Raw genomic sequence first — 10,402 nt, 5'->3', positions numbered from 1 at the left:
ATCACTCCATATCTCTCAATATCCATATCCCTATATCTGCATATCTATATATCTTCATATCTCTATATCTCACTATATATACATATCAGTCTATATGTATCTTTATATATATAAATGTATATGTCTGTCTTTATATCAATATAGCTGTATAATTATCTATAGCATTAACACTTTATTTTTATATCTTTATACATCTCCTTTATGTATATATTTTATTTCTCTTCATCTATATATGTATATACCTCTAAATACATCCTCGAGCTCTATACCTCTCTGTGTACCTATATATCTATATCTCTTTCCATCTCTCTGTATTTCTTCATTACTCTCTCTATCTCACACGGTCCCTCTCTGCTTCTCTTTCTTCCCCTCGCATTCTCTATATCTATCGCACTTTATCTCTCTACATCTATCTCGACTCGCACGCCACCATTATTATTCAGACCATAGAAAAGAGTAACTGACAAGTACATACTGGTAACTATCCGATACTACTAGCACGCAACCTTAATTTTTGCTTCAAGGGTTGGTTTTATCGAAATCTCACCTGAATAGTGACCGTCCTCGGGTTTTAAACATGGAGTAAGAAGTAAGGGAGATTGAGTATAGAATCTTTGCCATTTTAATACTTGAAGTCAAAATGTGAACGACCCTAACCCCCCCCCCTCCTTATTTTTATATATTTTTTTTTTTTGCTTCTGCATAGCAAAACAATTTTTCGTTAGAATGAAGTTCAACCATAATTTCTTGCAGATTTGTTGGAATTATGTTTCCTTAGCAAGATTTACTACATGAAGGCATGTTTACTATTCTACATAGCGAGTTCTTTTCAAACTGTTTAACTAATTTATAGCATATTAGCCTTTATACAGCTACTATATCAGGTACGTCAGAACAGACAACCATGCCATAGACTAATACCTCCATGGTTTCAAAGGTCATGTGTGCAAAATTTCATACAGATCAGATGAAGTGTGTGTTACCAATGCAATGACGAAACTTTATCAAGATTAAATAAATTTTGCTTTTAATGATTGGTTTAATCAGAATTTCACCTAGAAAATGCGGTACTTACCATTACAACGATTTATCGTCCAATACAATCCCGTTCCCGCCAATACGTTCTTTTTATTTGTATCGTCATTTTTTTTTTTTTTTTTTTCAGTTTAAGATGTTGTCCATAAACATCTTTCACCCTATTAAACGATGTATTTTAAAGTTAAATTCCATTATTTTTTAGGATATTACCGCTTACTTATTCAATTAACAGAAATACGAAGTTGGTAATGGATAAAGTTTCTTCCAAAGACGTTTTGAATCTTATAGTAGTTATCTGCAGCGCATTCATATTCGGTTAAGTTTATTACTGTATAGAGTGCGCTCGCATAGTCCAATATCGATATCGATAGCTCGCTGATTGCAAGCCACGCGCACGCTTTGTCTCGTGCCGAGTGAACTACATTTAATAGCCCGCATTCTTTCGATGTTAGTCTGTACTACGACGATGAAATGGCAATATTTCACCAAGAATAATCAAATTATTTATGCTTTAAGTTTTTGCTTTATCGAAATCTTACCTTGTTCCCCTTGTTTCGAAGGTCAGGTGTGCAAAAGTTCCACTCAACCTGGTGAACGATGCGTGAGCGTATAGAAGACGAACACAAAAACATTCATTTTTATGTATAAAAGATATATATGACAAATATCTTTTTTCTTCTAAATAATTATTGGAAAAATTAAAATTCGTTTTATTCATGCGACCTTTTATTAGCAAATATTTTTGTATTTACTTCAGTTTTATTATCCTCGTGTGTACATACACAAATGTTTAAAACTTGATTTTGTCCATCATTATACAAAAAAATGCATTATATTTTTTGTTGATTTTGCAAAACACACAAACCATTAAATTTTAACAACAGTATTATGCACATTCTAGCAAAAATTATCTGGGAAGGTGCAGAACATGCTATATTTAGTTATTTTTTGTTTGACTTCTTGCCGACAGTGAGATCAATAAGGACATACAAGTTGAGAAAATTAGTATGGAAATGGGAGTGGGTTTATATATATAGTTTGGAAGCATTTCAGCAATTTCCTGGAGATTCCTTCAAGGATCCAGATAAACAGAGTTAGGGAAGGATCTGGCGGGATTCTAACTCGTATCTCCCCGAATTGCGAGTCCAACTCACACCATCTCTTTAAATTAATAAATATATATTTGAAATTCTTAAACCCTAAGTAATTGACTTCGTTTTATTTTAAACTGATATTCTTTAATCTTTGCATTCCTAAAGTTTATTTCAGTGACAAAACTGTATTTATTGTTAGTGAAGTTTTCTGTCTTTCAGGCGATTATAATTTCAAACATATTTATAGAGAGACCCACTAATTCAGCAGTTATAAATAGCTGTTCATTAGAAAAAATTAACGGATTCATAGCCTTTAGAATATACGGCAAGGTCTTCCACAAATTCAGGTGGGTTTTGTCTCTTCATTTGCTTCTGATTGAACGAGAACAGCAACATTTGTGTTCATTATTTGAAGACAGGTTGGAATGCATACAAATTAACACCTTAATTTCGTTTTTATTGAATTTTAAGTGGTAACGACATGCCTGCGACACAATTAGACTGCGGTAATATATGCAGCTGTCTGCAAGACCATTGCCTTATTTGGCTGCACAATTCAGAGTACGTTATCTTTCGCAAAAAAAAATTGTTATTTTATTCCAGTGCCGGCAAATGGGCGTGTACCTAAAACGAAACCCAACAAATCACGGAACACAGAAGACTCATTTGGTGAACAATTGTTTTCTGGGGGTGGTGAAGGGAATACACGGGGAATGCACGCCACTACCAAAAACAACGTTACCAAATCATCACGACCGCATCACATGCAATGCGGCCGGACGATATAAAATGGCAGTAGCCGTTAACAGACAATGGACACCGACTTATTTGTTTACGAGAATGTGGAGTTCACCCTGGTCACCGTTCCGCAGTTCTCTACCGATTTGTGAGACGGCTTGACTATGCTGCCCTTGACTCGGTGCTTCTATCGACATGTGTTGCTCATTGGCTAAGAACCGTCCAACTGAACTGTGGGCCAATCGCAGGAGCAGCACAATGGTTGAAGTGTTGGAACTATAGTAAGAGATGATGATGATGATATAAAGCGGGTAAATTTGACTATTTGCTACGCTTCAATAATTTTTTTGCACATTTGGTAAGAGTAATTTCGTGTATGGAACGGAAAAGTGCAACCACAGTGCTGCCATTTGTGACGGATGGCGCAAACCACATTCGCAAAGCCAAAAGGAAACTTTGTAGAATTATCGGTTAATGAATGTTAACAATATGGGCATTAATTTAATAAAAATTCCTTGTCGAAAATCTTGTCCATAGCATTAGTATCTTTATCACGTCTATTTCGCGTATATCGGAGCCGTTTCATTACATAGTTTAACTTTTTGATTTGCAAACCCAATGATTCAATAATTGACATAGTTGATCCGGCAGTGAATTCTAGTGGTAGATCTGAAAACTACGTGAGATTCGCGTCCAGAAATTCAGTTGAAAACATTATTTGAGTGCATTTATCACTCTCGGAATTATTTTTAAGAATTCTACGTTACATTTCGTGTCCGAGTTCCATATCATAACTGTATTTGCGACATGAGAACACATGAATTTGCTCATAACCGAGATTATATGTTACACATCTGGCGAGTACTGAGAGACTCGCTCACTTTTTGACGTGATAACGTCTTATAAATCGATGAACGCCAGCGGCACGCACGAAAAATTGACACGTTCCGCCTGAGCCGAGTGTGCAAGAAACGGCCAACCACCGTGCGAGAAAATCTTCTATAATATCAAACAGGTTAAGGCGGGCTTTTTAACTAATTGTTCATAATTATATTTAAACTAATTATTCAAATTAAATTTGCAAAAACTGTAAATAATATTTGAAAATTAAAAAGTATGCAATTATTCATCAATGTTTTCTTATGACGTTATCACGTAAAATTATCGTCCGTAAAACGACTTTACAGACAACCCCCTTTTTTTATTATTGGTTGTTACTGGTGAAGATGCACTTTCTTCACTCCAATGATGAAGCACATGCTCCAACACAGAACGACCGGGTTTTGTTTTAAAATAACTACCTACTCTATTAAAACTTTTAAATTATATTTCTTACAATTATTAAAGTAAACGCATATTAAAGTGAATTTTAGACTATCGTGGCGGAAAAAAATTTCTTGATAAACTATTATTTCTAATTATTATATCCAGAGACCGGGAAAATTCGTGAATTCATATCGCGATAGGCTTCCCTGAAATACTTGAACATATGGGACTGATTCTTCTCTTGGCTGGCAGTTTATCTGGAGCACTGTTAGCTAATGAGAGACTACCAACTACAAAAAACATCGAATCACAGGAATAACCGGTTGAGACGCCTAATAAGTCAGCAGCCAATGAACACGTGACCTTTTCCCGATTAAGCAAATTATAGTGGAATATAGCCTAGATTTCATTGAATCCTGCGAATTTTCACAGCCTCTTATTGTAGCTATAGGACCGTAAAAATTCGCGGTTTCAGAGACCTCAAGAATATACTCCATAGTCATCTTTATAGTCAGTAAAATGTCACCTTTCCATTGGCGGCTGAATTGTGAATTGCCTCACCTGGGTGATCTGTGATTGGGCAATTGATGGGTTGAGGGTGTCTGATAGGCCCAAACGTATCTAGGTTAACTACTGTGAAACAATTGAAAATTCAGCAGAAAAAAATTAATTTTTGAATTTTAGCCAGTCTTATAATGAATCCGCGAAATTTTCTAGCTCCTAACTATAACCTATTACGAAACCAATCCGCAATGATTTTTTTTTGTCTTTTGAAACAGCTTCTTATTAGAATTTAAAGTAAAATAAATAAAAATATTTAAATAACTGATGAAGTTTTAGGGAGCTCAGTAGCAGGCTCAGGTGCAGGTGAACATTTGTCTTAACTATACTTTGAAGTCGCGATCCTGATACTAACAAGGAGAAGGTTAAACTAATCATGTCTAACCCGTCTGAGGATGTGACCTCGTTATCGAGCAACGAGAACAGTATAAAAAACGGTTTATTATTGTTCGGAAATTGCTGGTTTGGGAATGCCAAAAGAACATAAAAAAGATATAAATTAATTATTGATACAACGAAGTGAATAGGTTTGAAGAGCTCGGTAGCAGGCTGAAAGGAGTTGTAATGTGGGATGAGCCGGGGGGACGAAGCGACTTCCTGCCGGCAGCCTGTTGGCTGAAGCCGCGCTCTCGCGGCGGCTGCTGGTGATGGCTGCCCTGAGCTCGCCTCCGGCCAGGCACGAGGGCAGTCACCCTCCCGCGCCGCTGTGGGGCACAATGGCAGGGAGGGGATGTCGCAGTGAGTCAACCCCTTCGCCGCGACGGCCGCCGGGGGTGAGCGTGGGGGTTCTCCGGGAAAGAGGTGTTCCCCCTCCCCGCACTCCCAGTGCCTCAGGCGACCACCGCAGTTTGCATAATTCCCGGCATCTTCAGCCGCCAAATGGCCTGTAAACTGTTCCCGGGTCTGCAGAAAATCACTTTCCACAATTTCCCTAGCCTCCCCCCCCCTCCTCCCCCCTCATTTTCCCGCGGGAGGGACCGGCTCGTTTGGGTTTTCGGAGAGAGAGATACATAGAGTGAGAGAGAGGTGGGAGAGGGAATTGGTGTGTGTGTTTTACAATGTTCCTCTCCGAGTTCTCTTCGTCGCCTCGTCCTGCGTCATTTGCTCTCGGCGTTGGCCTCGGCGAATGTGCGGCACGTGGCGGCGAGAAAGCCGCTAGGAGTCCAGAGGAGCAGAGTGGTACAACAATAAACCCCAAACACCGAATAAGAAACAATTTATGTACGTTTACAAAATAAACCTTGGGAACCCAGTTGCCAAGAAAGAGGAAAAGATAATCGAATGTTCTATAATTAGACTTTATTTTCTTAAATTATGCTTATTAATGTGCGCATTTAATGCTGGATACTGGAAAGCTATTCAGGGAACAGTTTAAAAATAACTTAACTATTAGAGGCACTAGGACAACAAAACCAGTATAACTGTGAACACTATTTTGTAGTGATAAAGATGTTTTCGTTTCAATGTACTTATTTACAAATAACTTTAATTTTACTTGAATATTTGTTTTCCATTTACAAAAGTAATGCACAGATAGCTTTTTAAAAATCCCGCCGTGCATTACAGAAGAACGCTAGTTATAAATTATTCAGGAGTCTTTCGTTAATTTGCAGATGTCTTCCTACCTTCACGGATTCCAAGCTCACTTACTTCGAACACAAATCATCAGACTTATCTTGGGATTTTACAAAAGAAAAAGTATTTTTTAATTTGCAGCTAAACATTTTTATTATTTCCATGCGTTGTTTCTACGAATTGTAAGTACATCTGGAACTACAAAGAAACCTGCTTTTATTTCATGTACATCTTTTGTTTTAAAAAGTTGTGTAAATTCAATGTTATTTCCGATAGTTAGAGGAAAAATGTTTATGATGCATAGCGGCCAGACCTAATTAAACATAGAAATGGATGTCAGTGCACTACGTGTCACCATATGCAAGGCTAAACATGAATCACAACGAGATCTACGAACTAACTGTGAGCCAAGCTAAAATACAGCACACAGATTCGAGTTCTTTAATTTCAACCTGTCATGAAACCTGCAAATTTTCTTTTTGTCCCAACTGATAAGGAAAGCTACGATTGCATAGTAGTGATGTAGTTTTGTAGCACACACACAAAGTTATGCTTTACGTTGATTATTGGCGTACAGTTTTCTTAACTATCTCTTGAAAACTCTAAGCCAGTTATAAACAGGGAGAAGGTTTGCCCAATCATGTACAAACTATCTAAGGATAAGATCTCGTTATAAATAATTGATATTTCTTAAACTGTTTTATTATACGGGTTGTTCGGAAATTGCTGGACATAAATTCTATAGGTGGTTTAGAATGTCAGAAACAAACAATGTATGGCAAGGAACATATATCTGGAAACGTTAAACCACAAAGTCACAGGGGCGAACAGTAACGTGGAAATTTGAATTGTGTCCGCAACTAGGCGCTACTCCATTGGCTGAGAAGACGCGTGATCTCAGCGCCGTGATGTTCAAAACCGCATGAAGTGGGTGACGAGAAGGGCGTAAATGTTTTAATGTTAGTCATGTGCAGTAGAAATTAGCTGTCTGCATTTTGTGCATCGCCTTCCGTGGTTTGAATCTACCAAAAAATTGATAATTTGGGCACTATCTACCATTCTCTAAATATGTGCCCAGAAATTTCAAAACGTTTTGTATTAAACAAACTTGTCTGGAGTGAAATGAATCCGCCAAGTAATCTTAGCTCTACAATGTATTTTTTTTTATGAAACAGAAATATTGATGTTAAATTAGGTAATTTATCTAAAAATGTGTAGTTTTACATGAAAACAACTGTTTCACTACAAAATTGTGTTCGCAGTAATACTGGTTTCGGATTTTCATCCAGGTATTTATGCTTTGTGTTGTCCCGGTATCTCCATTAGTTAAAGTTATTTGTAAACCATTCTCTTAATAGCTTTCCAGTAATAACTACCTACACTAATAAGCATAATTGAACCAAATAAAGTTCAATTATTGAATATTCTATTATCTTTTCCATGATTTCAAATAATTATGCTTGAATGAAATAGCAATTAAAATTTTAAAATTCGCCAATTTTCGTAAGAAATACTTTGTATTATCTCGAGAAACGTTTTATATAGATGCAAAAATAACCATAGTCACTTGTTGTACAAAGTTACAATATATATCTTGTAGTATTGGCAACTGGTTTCCAAATGAATCTTTTGTAAAAGTACAGAAAAAAAATTTTTCTTTGACCTACTGATAAGGTTTCAGTCCACCTTGACAGGTGCACATTTCTATTAACATTCATGCCACTGATTGCACTCGGTTACTACGAGGGATGACGAGGGGTTGTGTTGCCCTCCTTCTCTTACCCTGGAGCTTCCAGACACTGAGGGTTGGTTGTTTACCGAAGCATTTGTCTTCTTCCAGCATCCCCCCCCCCCCCCCCCGGGCTAACATCGACAAGAGGACAGCCTAGCTGGGACACTCACTCCTGGAAATAGACGGCGGTGACTCTGCCTGCCGCCACCAGCACCAGAGGCGCTGCTGTTGTTTATAAATAAGAGGTGACTGGTTCTGCTGGAGGGTGCCGCTACTCAGCCACCGAGTGGCGGAGAAGGGAGAGAGAGGGTTAAGTTGACAAAGGTGCCGTGTAATGCAGACACGGCGAAGAGATACGCCCGTTCGCTACCAGGAATAGAGTCGGCTCCTTCTTCCATTATAAAGAAGCCATCCTCCCGGGAGAGCATTTATACGTTTCAAGCGCCACGGCTTTCTTTTAACGCATCGCGGTGTTCCTTGTCTCTGAAGATATTTCTCATTTTATTATTAGAGATGACTTCAATGTTTCGATTTTTTTTTCTATCTCTCTAAAAGGGAGCGATGAAATAAGGGTCGTGTTTTAACTTCGCGAAGTATTTTACATTGCCCTTTTCTCTCTCTGTTCCTATCTCCGTCTTTTTCTCAACACGTCGGCACCTCGTGTGTCTGCGTTGACTTTGTAATCGTTATCCAGACGCAAGTTTTGAAAACAACAAATCTTCGCGTACGAAGAGCACCTCGTTATTTTTTCTCCATTTGTTAGGAAGTAGTTAAGTTCCCTCCCCTGAGGCAGACCGTGTTCGTCCTGGGCTGCAGCTGCCAGGCGGCTCTCGTGAGGCATTCCCGCCGACAACTCTCGCCTCTTCAAGTAGACCTGTGGCATATAACTCACGGTTATTAGATCATCAGATTCCCGGACTGCATGCTTGGTGATTTCATTTGTAAATGGAACAGAAATAATCATGTAAAATTACAGATTATTTGAACATATGAAAATTAACATGAAAACAACTATATTACTACAAAATTGTGTTCACAGTAATAATGGGTTCGGATTCTTACCTGGGCATTTATACTTTGCGTTGTACCAAACCTCCAATAGTTAACCGTTCCCTGAATAGCTTTCTAGTATTAACTGCGTACATTAATAAGAAAAATAAAACGAAATGATGTCTAATTATTGTATAGGTATCTGGTTATCTTTTCCATGGTTTAAAAAATTAGGTTTAATTGAAACAATAATTAAAATATGAATAATGCACAAAATTTCATATAATATGTGTACTTTTATCTAGAAATACGTATTTAATATAAACAAAAATTACCATAGCCATGTGTTTTACAAAATTACAATATTTTTCTTGAAGTATTTAAAGCTATTTCTTGGCTAGTGGTTTTAAAAAGGAATATTTTGTAAAAGTAGATGCATTTTTTTTTCTGTGTGGGTCACAACTCGTTCAGCTTCACACCGCGGGAAACAAGGCGAACCACCGCAGAATCATCCTGCCTAGACAGCCAATAGCGTCGCACCGTCTCGGAGTAATGGGGGCAATTAGCATCAGTGCTCACTCAACTGTATCTTCAGAAACTCATTTGTGGCAAACATTCTACATGCGATCAGCCCTGCTGTTCTTCTTTTGTTCTACTTTGTTTTCACTACGATACTGACATTTCAGTAAATTATATTTATAACTATTCTGCTAGTCGCACCTTAAGAAATAAAAACGAACTTTTCGACAACGAATTTTCCATAAATTACTTATAATCTATTTGTTATAGCCATATTTTTTTTTGTTTTCCGTTAGAATACTCTAAAAAATTATTTTTCATTTATTTTAAACCTTTTGAGACTATTTATGTGTTTGATTATATGCATATAAACAAACTTTTCCATGTAAAGTAATTTCTGGGGTTTAATCATCAACTATAATGTGAGATCACGGTAAATACCTTTGAAGATGGCTATCAACTAACCAGTGAATTAAACCATTTAATAGGCATGGGTGAAATACTCTAAACCTTTTTAGGTCATCAATTACTCTCGGGTGCAAATTAAATCCCAGTTAATTTTTTTTACGCCTAAGGGAAATTCTTTTCAAATATTTATTTTAGCTGTGAATTCGTATTTAATTTAAAGGTGGTTGTTTGTAGTTCCTAAATGTAGGCTGCATGTGCACTATTAAACTTTTTCACCGTAAATTTGCGAAGAACGCTGATAACAAATTATTCAGGGGTCTTTGGTCAGGGTCATTTAATGGTACATATTCTACTTACTGTGACCGTGTCTGGTCACGAGACGTTAAATTAAATTTCCACCACCAAAACATTTAAGGACATGAAGACGCTTACCTTCTATGTTGACATGTGGGAATAAACTGACCTCTTGTGACGTCACGAC

Source organism: Bacillus rossius, chromosome 1 (genome assembly GCF_032445375.1).
Source record: "Bacillus rossius redtenbacheri isolate Brsri chromosome 1, Brsri_v3, whole genome shotgun sequence".
Classification (NCBI taxonomy): Eukaryota; Metazoa; Arthropoda; class Insecta; order Phasmatodea; family Bacillidae; genus Bacillus; species Bacillus rossius.
Note: the sequence above shows the minus strand (reverse complement) of the source record.